The sequence below is a fragment of the Bubalus bubalis genome, chromosome 5, assembly GCF_019923935.1.
Source record: "Bubalus bubalis isolate 160015118507 breed Murrah chromosome 5, NDDB_SH_1, whole genome shotgun sequence".
NCBI classification, from domain to species: domain Eukaryota; kingdom Metazoa; phylum Chordata; class Mammalia; order Artiodactyla; family Bovidae; genus Bubalus; species Bubalus bubalis.
In genome coordinates, this window is record NC_059161.1 from 131,834,007 (window position 1) to 131,843,466 (window position 9,460).

The following is a 9,460-nucleotide window of genomic DNA, read 5'->3' on the forward strand; positions in this document are numbered from 1 at the left end:
GACGCACCCCTGGAAGCACAATCCATAGAGAAAACTTGGTGAACTAGCTTTTGTCAAGATTAAGAACTTGAGCTTTTTAACAGACATGGAAAACAGACTTATGGACTCGGGGAGAGGGGAGGAGAAGGTGAGATATACGGAGAGAGTAGCTCATATGGAGAGAAGCTTACATCACCATGTGTAAAATAGCCAAGAGGAATTTGCTGTCTGGCTCAGGAAACTCAAACAGGGGCTCTGTATCAACCTGAGGGATGGGGCGGGGCGGGAGAGGGGAGGGAGGTTCAAGAGGGAGGGGACGTGTGTATACCTGTGGCTGATTCATGCTGAGGTTTGACAGAAAACAAGAGCATTCTGTAAAGCAATTATCCTTCAATAAAAAATTAATTAAAAGAAAAAAAACGTCAACTCTCTGCAAGGTACTATTCAGGATTAAAAACACAAACCACCTGCTCAGGCAGGGACACGGGTTCAGTCCCTGGGCCCGGAAGACCCTGCGTGCCGCGGGCGCTGCACCCGTGTGCCACGACTGCAGAAGTCCGCAAGCCCCAGAAACCGTGCCCCCAAACGAGAGGCCGCCCCACGGGAAACCTGTGCCCCACAGCTGGAGAGCCGCCTGCTCACTGCAGGCAGAGAAGACACAGCACGGCCAGCAATAAGTCAGAATATAGATTTTCAAGACAAGCCACAGACTAGGAGAAAAACCTTTGCAAAGCCTGTACCTGGTAAAGAATTTGTATCCAGAACAGATTTTTTTTTTAATCTCTCAAAGTTGAATAACAAGCAAATAATCCAATTATTTTTAACATGCAAAGATTTGAAGGACACTTGACCAAAGAAAACACACAGATGGCAGGTAAGCATGTGCGTGTGAGACCCCACTGCTTGTAAGAATGGCTAAAACTCGAGAGACTGACCGTGCCAAGTGCTGGCAAGGACGTGGAGGAACCAGAAATCTCATCTGTGATGGGCGGGATTGCGGTGCTGGGGCCACCCTGGAGAGCAGTTTGGCTTGAAAATTCCAACAGACGCCAACTGTACAATCCAGCCATGCCCCAGTGTCTACCGAGAGAGACAGGAACACGTATGCCAAGTGTACAATCCAGCCATGTCCCGGTGTCTACCCGAGAGAGACAGGAGACCAGACACACCTGTTCCAGCAGCTCTGTTTGTAATGACCACAAACCAGAAGCCTCCCAGTGGCCCCCAGTGGGGGATGGAGGAGCAGACGGGCTCACCCAAACCAGGATGACTGCTCGGCGACAAGAGGGGGCCAATAACTGGATCAAACTACAATGTGGAGGAATCTCAAAACATTTCACTCAAAAAGCTGAGTGAAAGAAGCCAGACCAAAAAAGTACATAGTGCATGATACCATTTACGTAAAATTCTAGAAAATGCAAAGGAATCTGTGGTGACCGAGAGCAGGTCCACAGCTCTCAAGCTGCAGGCTTGGGACAGGTCATCCCAAAGGGGCACAGGACACTTCTGGGGACAAAGGAGGCGACTGCTGTCCTGGAAGGTGGTGGCGTTTTCACGGGTGTGTGCTTGGGTTGAAGCTGATCAAACGGGGCTCTTCAAGGATGGGCAGGCTCCTTCTATGGTGCTTGGCAAATATCTGGCCTTTTTTCCCACACACTGAAGGTTGGAGGCAACCCTGCACCAAGAGAGTCCATAGGCACCATTTTCCCACAACCTTTGCTCACCTCCTGTCTCCGTGTCACACCCGGCAGTTCTCACGGTGCGTCCAGCTTCTTCGTCTTTCTGTTTGTTGTGGTGACCTGTGGAGTCCGTGATCTTTGCTAAGAGCTCCCACGACAGTTAGCATTTTTCAGCAAGAAACATTCTTTCTTTAAACGTTTTATTTTATGCCGGAGGATGGCTGGTTAACCACAGTTTCGGGCACACAGCAAAGCAGCCCCACCGTGTATACACGTATCCGTTCTCCCAGCAATAAAGCATTTTTAAACTAGGCTGTATGCACGGTGTGGGCTGGTTGGTTTGTCTTTTGGCTGTGCGGGTCTTCGTCGTGGCATCCGGGCTGTCTGGTCGTGGAGCACAGACTTAGCTGCTCCACAGCGTGTGGGAATCTTAGTTTCCCAACCAGGGATTGAACCCACGCCCCCTGCATTGCAAGGTGGATTCTTGACCACTGGACCACCAGGGAAGTCCCAGAGTGTGTGTTTTAGAAATTGTGCTACTGCACACTTACTAGACTACAGGAGAGCATAAACATAACTTTTCTATGAGCCGGAAACAAAACGTGACGTGACCGTCATGATGCCATCTGGGCGCTGCTGTGTCTGGAACTGACCTGCAGTGTCTCCCAGGTCTGCCTGTTAATGCATTTTGTGTGTGTGTTTGTTCCATACCCACAGAGCTATTAAAAACAAGACCCACCCTGCCGGGAGCCGGCATATTGCATATTGAGTGCATATTGCATATTGAGTGCAGCACTTTCCACAGCATCATCTTTCAGGATCTGGAATAGCTCAACTGGAATTCTATCACTGCCGGGAGCCAGCGTGAGGAACTCCGCCCATGACAAAGGTCATGAGGAAGGAGGCACGGCATACGCAAAGGTGGGATCGAGCCTCAGGAGTCCCCCTGGAAATTCTTGAGCATCTACCCCTCAAACCAGAGTCTGCCTACTTTCTGCTTTGTGCTTTCACCTACACCTCTGACTTTACAGGGGGCTGTCCCCCACTACCTCTCTCTGAAAAAAGAGTTAGCTTACAGCTCCAGTTAATAATTCCTGGGTGTGACAGTGTTTCCACCTACAAACTCCTTTGGAAATCCTCTAGCCTGCCTGAATAGGTTTTTCCGGCCACATGTGATTGTTCAGAGCCTCCCAACTGTGAGAGGCAGGAGATGTTCTAAACTGCCTAAACACAGATTCCTTTGAGTAGTTAAAAGATTGATTAGAAATTGTATTGGTGAAGGGTTTTTCACTTGTTGGGCCAATGTTTGCTGCTAAATCTCCATACTCCTTACCTACTGTGTCCTTGGCAGTGTATTGATTGATATAATGGGTGTATAGAAATGTAAAATGCAGCTTTGTCCAATGCTTTTTGGGAGGCTGGTGCCTGACTTTGGAATAATCACCTTTAGAGAAAAATAAGTTTCTTAAAATGTTAACAGGCCTCTGGGCCAGAAGATGATGTCAATCACCTGAACTTTTGCATATGATAAGTTTGAAAGCCTGGCTTCGATTAGAACCAGGAACTGCTGTCCTTGCATGACTCCACCCCTTCCCCCATTATCCTCTATGCATAACTTAAGGTATAAAAACTACTTTGGAAAATAAAGTGCGGGCCTTGTTCACTGAAACTTGGTCTCCCCATGTCGCTCTCTCTTTCAACTTCTGGCTGAGTCTCCATCTGGAGCGCGGAACCCGCCATGCTTGCTAATTATGCCTGGGCTTCTAAGATCCGACCGGGGAGGCCTCAGTGTCTCCTCTCCTTCGGGAGAACGGAAGGACGCCTGCGGCCTATGTAAGTGGTGCAAACTTCTTGTCTTGAAGTTTTATTGGTCTCCCGTGTAAACCAAGCTACTCAGCCTCTTTTCTCCACTGAATTTTCCTACTGAGCTATCCTCATTCTATTACTCTTTGTATCCTTAATTAAAGTGTAATTAAGCAGTTGTTTCCTGACCCTCGCCTATGCCGTCTCTCCTTCGAATACCCTGGATCAGCTGGGGCTGGACCCCGGCACCACCCCCCAGTTACGCCTTTAACCTCTGGAAGGAGAAGCAGGGGGCTCCCAGGGGGCACCAGTGGTAAAGAACCTGCCTGCTGGTGCAGAAAACGCAAGAGACGCAGGCTTGGTCCCTGGGTCAGGAAGATCCCCTGGAGGAGGGCATGGCAACCCACTCCAGTATTCTTGCCTGAGAATCCTATGGACAGAGCAGCCCCCGGCTACAGTCCATGGGGTTGCAAAGAGTCAGACAGGACTGAGGTGACTTAGCAGCAGCAGCAACAGCCGGAGAAGCAGGAAGGGAAGGAAGAAGAAAAACCCGTCCTGAGTCTTGTGCCCTGCCCCCTCGCTCGGAACTGCCCCTGAGCGCTAAGATCACGGGTCACAGTCCCCAGCGCCCAGCCCCCAGCAGGCAGCCGCAGGGTGCCAGGAGTTGTGCCTCTGCGTTGGGCTGGATCTGAAGTGCCTGGTGCCACCCGCCGGGACCCCTGCAGCCCGAGCCCTGCCCACGTGCCTCACCCAGCCCCCAGGCCCCTGTCCTGCAGCCCACGCCAGGCCCTCCAGTCCCATAAGCTCTGGAGCCCCGAGCAGCTGCCTTTGTGCCCCAAGTCCTGCAGCCACTCGCTGTCCTAGGCCTGCAGGGACCCGCCTGACACCCCCCCAGGTGGCCAGAGGGACCCATGACTCCCGGACAGCAAGCCTGGCCCCAAGGCTCCCCGGGGTCAGGGCCTGGCCTAAGAGGCCCCGGAAGCCCACCTGGTCCCGTGTGGCACGTGCTGAGTCTCCGTGGCCAGCCTGGCAGACCAGCCCCTGTAAGCCCGGGAGCCCGGCCCCAGGGCCCTTCGCACCCGGCCTGCCCACCCTCCCTGCCTCCTGCTGGCACCTGGGTCACGGCCCCCACCTTCATTCTTAGTTCACCCCCTTCTCCTCTGGCTGGACCCCGCCCTCAGCACTGTCCCCTCGGCCACATAGGCGGCACTTCCTGCCTGGCCAAGGCCTCTCCCCACTCCAAGCCCTACTCCTGGCCTTGAAGGTCTGGCTGGCCCTCCTCTAGCCCACCTTCTCCAGGAAGCCTTCCTGGGCTACTCAGGGCTCTCCCCGCTGTGTCTGCCCTCAGAGACCACTTGATGTGTGCTTCTGGGGGTCCCTCAGGGTCCTCCTGGAGAAGGAAATGGCAACCCACTCCAGTGTTGTTGCCTGGAGAATCCCAGGGACGGCGGAGCCTGGTGGGCTGCCGTCTATGGGGTCGCATGGAGTCAGACACGACTGAGGCAACTTAGCAGCAGCAGCAGCAGCAGGGTCCTCCGACCTGATGGCCCCACAACCCAGGGCCACTTATTTCGGGCAGTGTATTTGCGTCTCCCCAAAATTCACACAGAGGTCGTGACCATGGGGCCCTCTGGTGGGTTCAGTGCCCCTAGAAGAACAGATGCCGGAACTGCCCTCCCCCCTCCACCAGGCACAGGTGGGGCCCTCCCCAGAGCCAGCCCGGGACCTGACCCAGACCCCGGCAGCCAGGGCTCGGAGCCGCCAGGCCGGCTCTGTCCAGCAGCCCAACCTAGACCCTCTGCTAAGAATGCACTCCCCCACCACCACCCCCTGCCCCATCCTCCCCCCTCCCCTGCACCCAGGGTCACACCCGCAGCAGCCGACAGACCCCCACCCTCCCCGAAGCCCCCTCACAGCCACCAGCAGAGCAAACATTCAGCACTGCACACTCAGTGCCGTGTCTGGAGGCCCCAGCAGCCCGATAACACCCCAACCCCGACGCGGGCCCCCCGCGGATCCCTCCCGCCAGCCTTATCTGTTTGCTTTTCACCAACATCCGCCAGCTCTCAGCACAGCGAAGCCTGCGTTGGGGGGCGGAATGGGAGGGTGTTGGGGGAGGGGAAGGGGAGGGGCGGGGCAGGATAGAAGGTTTGGGGACGTGATCAGCTGTGGAGGGGGCCTCTGATCTGGACCAGAAGCTGCAGACGTCAGTGTCCCCCACCATCTTCCAGTGCAGCCTTCAAGACCCTCAAACAGGGGGCGGGAGTGGGGGTTGGAGCCAGGAAACTGAGGGGGTGCCCCAGGTCCCCAGAGGCAGGGAGGAGGTGCTGATGGGGCAGTGCTGGCCCCCTGGGGGATCGGAGGTCCCCCAACCAGAGTGAGTGGCAGGCCGTGCAGAGCACAGGGTTCACAGAGAGGCGGGTGAGCACCGCCTCCTGGGAGCCAGCCTCTGGGACCCAGCTCCCTCCTCCCCAGCAGGAGGGCCAGGCGGCCAGGGCCCCTCCTGCAGGGCTGCCTGGGCAGCGGGTGGGCACCCAGCCCCAGGCCCACTTTCCCAGCCCACCTCGGCTCATGTGCCCCTAAGCCTCCCTGGTTCCTGGTGAGGCCCCAGACAGGCCAGGCGCTAAAACGGACACTAAGGAGCCCAGGCCCAGCCAGCAGGGGTGGGCAGTGAGCCTGTTCAGGGACACAGCTCCACCCGGCCTGCGGCAGCCGTGGGCTTGGGCAGTGGCATCCCCGTCCCCAGGGCCCCCTACCCTGTGCCAAGGCCAGTTCTACACCTAACCCCCTCCATGGACACGAAGTTCTGTCCATCTGACGGCACCATGAGGGAGCTGGGGACCACAGGCAGCCCTGGGGCTGCTCTGTAGGGACAGCCCCCTCCCCAAATCTGGGCCCAGGAATCTGCAGGAAGAACTGGGGCCCAAAGGCAGTGCTGGGGGCCGGCAAGGAGGCCCTGGGCCCCCAGGAGGAACGTCCACCCCAGCCCCTTGCAGCACCCTCTCTGGGGGCCCCTCCCAGGCCCTCCTGGCTCACTGGCCCCACCGCTGCCGGATGCAGGGCCGACCCCAGTAGCTGAGGGTGGGGGTCTCGAAGCAGACTGGCCGGGGAGTGGACAGGAGGCCAGACAGCCACAGGTGAGGCGGCCAAGAGTGACAGGGAGGGCCCGGGCCCCTCCCAAGCCTCACGCAGCCACTTCCTGCTAGCTGCAGGTGGGCGTCCCCAGGAAGGAGCTGTAGGCTCAAGAACCACAGTGGGGGCACCTCCCCAGCTGGCCACACACAGGACGCTGGGGTGGGGCGGGCAGGAGAGGGCAGGCGACTCCGCCCCAGCAGAGGTCCCTCAGGGAGCCTCTGCTCGGGCCACTCTGGGCTCAGGGTCTCCAGGTCGGCACGTCTCCCCAGCGTCCGCTCTCAGGCCACGTAGGGTCCTGGTCCCACGGCCACTCATGACCTCACCTTTCTCCTGGGAAAGACTCAGCCAGTGGCTGTTCACCCCTGGCCTTGAAGCCCAGGTCCAGGGCAGTCGCAACCTTGCCCCCAGCTCAGCGCAAGGTCACTGCTGGCCCTGCGTGAATGCCCAGCTCCCCAGGGCTCCTGGTCATCACGGCCCCCTCTGCCACCCGGCCAGTTCACAAACAGGCCAGGGTGCAGGAGCCACAAGGCCGACCCCTCAGGACTGAAATTCAGCTGTGCTGAAGCCACCACCCTTGAGCCTCAGGGCCGCCAGAGTGACACGCGGCCCCAACAGGAGCCTCTAGAAGCATCCACAGGCCATGAGTGCAGAGTCCTCACCTGAGCCCTCGACCCCAACCCCGGGGAGCTGCAGCCTAGCGGTCGGTGCCCACCCTCCCAACTGAGCCAGGAGGCCGGGGTGGCAGCTGTGAGGCAGGGCTCCGCCGCGGACAATCGCCCGCTTGTCTGGGGCTCTGTCCCCAAGGCCGGCCGGCGGGACAGTGGCGAGATGGCCACACACAGGCTTATCTCGCACTGTTTGCTCAGCACATTCCCGCGCCCCCAGAGCAGCGGCAACAACGTCCTGCTTTCTGATTTCCCGAGTGTAGAGGGAAACCCCTCCCAAGCAGCCCCACACCACCCTCTCCGGGACGGAGCAGGACCTGGGCGCCAGCCGTGCTGAAAGGCCAGAGCCGTTCACTCACTTCAGGGCCTGGGCCACACGTGTGACTTTTCCAGGAAACGCAGACCGAGTCACAAGTGCACACACACGGGCCTCTGTGGTCCAGGCCCCGGGCGCAGCCGACTGCAACCCGCTGACATCCAACCGGACATCCGGCTGGTGACGTCTGCCCCCTCGGGCTGCGGGGAGGTGACCCTGGACCCCAACGAGCGGACCCCTTGCCTGCCACAAGCCCCGCCCCCTCCCCGGCCCGAGACCACGTGTGGCCCCTCCAGGCGCTGGGACACACGGAACATGCGGATGGCCCTGGGCGAGGGGCCTGCTGGGAGACGCAGCTGCCCCCAGCGTGCAGGGCGCGGTCTGGGTGGAGGGGGGACTGGGGGGGGGAGGGGCACCCTGGGCTGCATATGGGAAACTCAGGCAGCTGGTGCCAAGGCCCTGTGGCTGGGCACCTGCTGGGGCGGAGCGGCAGGCGTTCACCTGGCCCAACGGAGGAGCTTGGGGGTCCAGGCAGGGTCCTGCTGGGGTGGAGCGGCAGGCGGGCACGTGGCCCGATGGGGGAGCTCAGGGACAGGCGGGCACGTGGCCCGATGGGGGAGCTCGGGGGCAGGCGGGCACCTGGCCCGATGGAGGAGCTCAGGGCCCCAGGAGGGTCCAGGCAGGGTCCTGCTGGGGCAGAGCGGCAGGTGGGCACGTGGCTCGGGGGCCCCAGGAGGGTCCAAGCAGGGGGAGGGAACATGTGCCAGGAGAGAGAAGGGCTTGGGGCTCTTTTCCACCGCAGCCCCCCCACCCCCCTCTGGAGCCTCATGCTGCCCACCCAGGGCGGCACCCAGGCCCCAGGCCGACTGGTGGGGGTGGTCCGGTGGTCGTCAGAGCCCTGCTTCCCTGCAGCCCCTCATCTGGGTGCATGCGCCCTCCTGGAGCCCCCGCTAGGCGGAGGCCTGAGAGCAGGCCCACTCCCCTGCCCCTGAGGGACCCCAGCCCTCACCTGTCAGCCTGCCCTGAGCCTTCACCTGGAGCAGCCCCGGGGCAGCCCCCACCGAGGCCCCTGGCAAAGCGTGACCGATGGCCAAGGGCACCCAGTCACCCCCAGAACAAAGGCGGCTGCAGGGACAGCCACGGAGGTTCCAGGCAGGCCCCCACCCGCCTGTGCCCACGCACCCCTAGTCCTGGGACGCCTGACAGGGTGCGGAGAGCAGCGGGGAGAGACGATAGAGAACATCCCGCCTGCCCGCCCCCTTGCCTTTAAACACTATTCCACAAAACTGAAATTTCTTTAGGTGAGCACACAGCAGCTTCTGTACTTGTGAGCTGGGAGCAGGCGGCCAGGCTGTGGTCTGTGAGGTGTGGGGAGGCCCCAGACACAGATCCTCTGTGTCTGGAAGGAGCCAGGCCTCAGCACCCCAAGTCCCTGTGGGCAGAACCCCCTCAGGAAGCGGGGTGCCCCCTCCGTGCCAGCCCCTACTCAGAGCCAGGTACCCTGGAGAAGCTGGAGGATTCTGAACACCTGCGCCCCAACCCTCCCCTCGCCTGATCGTGACCCTCAGCTGACCCTCGCCCTGACCCCTTGCAGGGCTGGGGTGTGAACTGCCTGTGAACAAGTGCCCACCAGCACCCCTCCCCGCTTCCTGCTCCTCCAGATGCTGCCCCAGGAGCCACACCCTTAGCCCCGCGCAGAGAGTGTGGGCAGAGCCTCTGCTCCTCTGCCTGAAGGGGCCAAGCACCCAGGGCTGGCCTTGGACTCCCCCCAGAGATGCGCCCAGATGGGCAGCCCTGAGCCCACCTTGCCCCTGCCATACCTGAGGTCAGCAGCTCAGAGCATGTGTGCGCTGTGCAACCAGGGTCCCGGGAGGCCAGCCAAG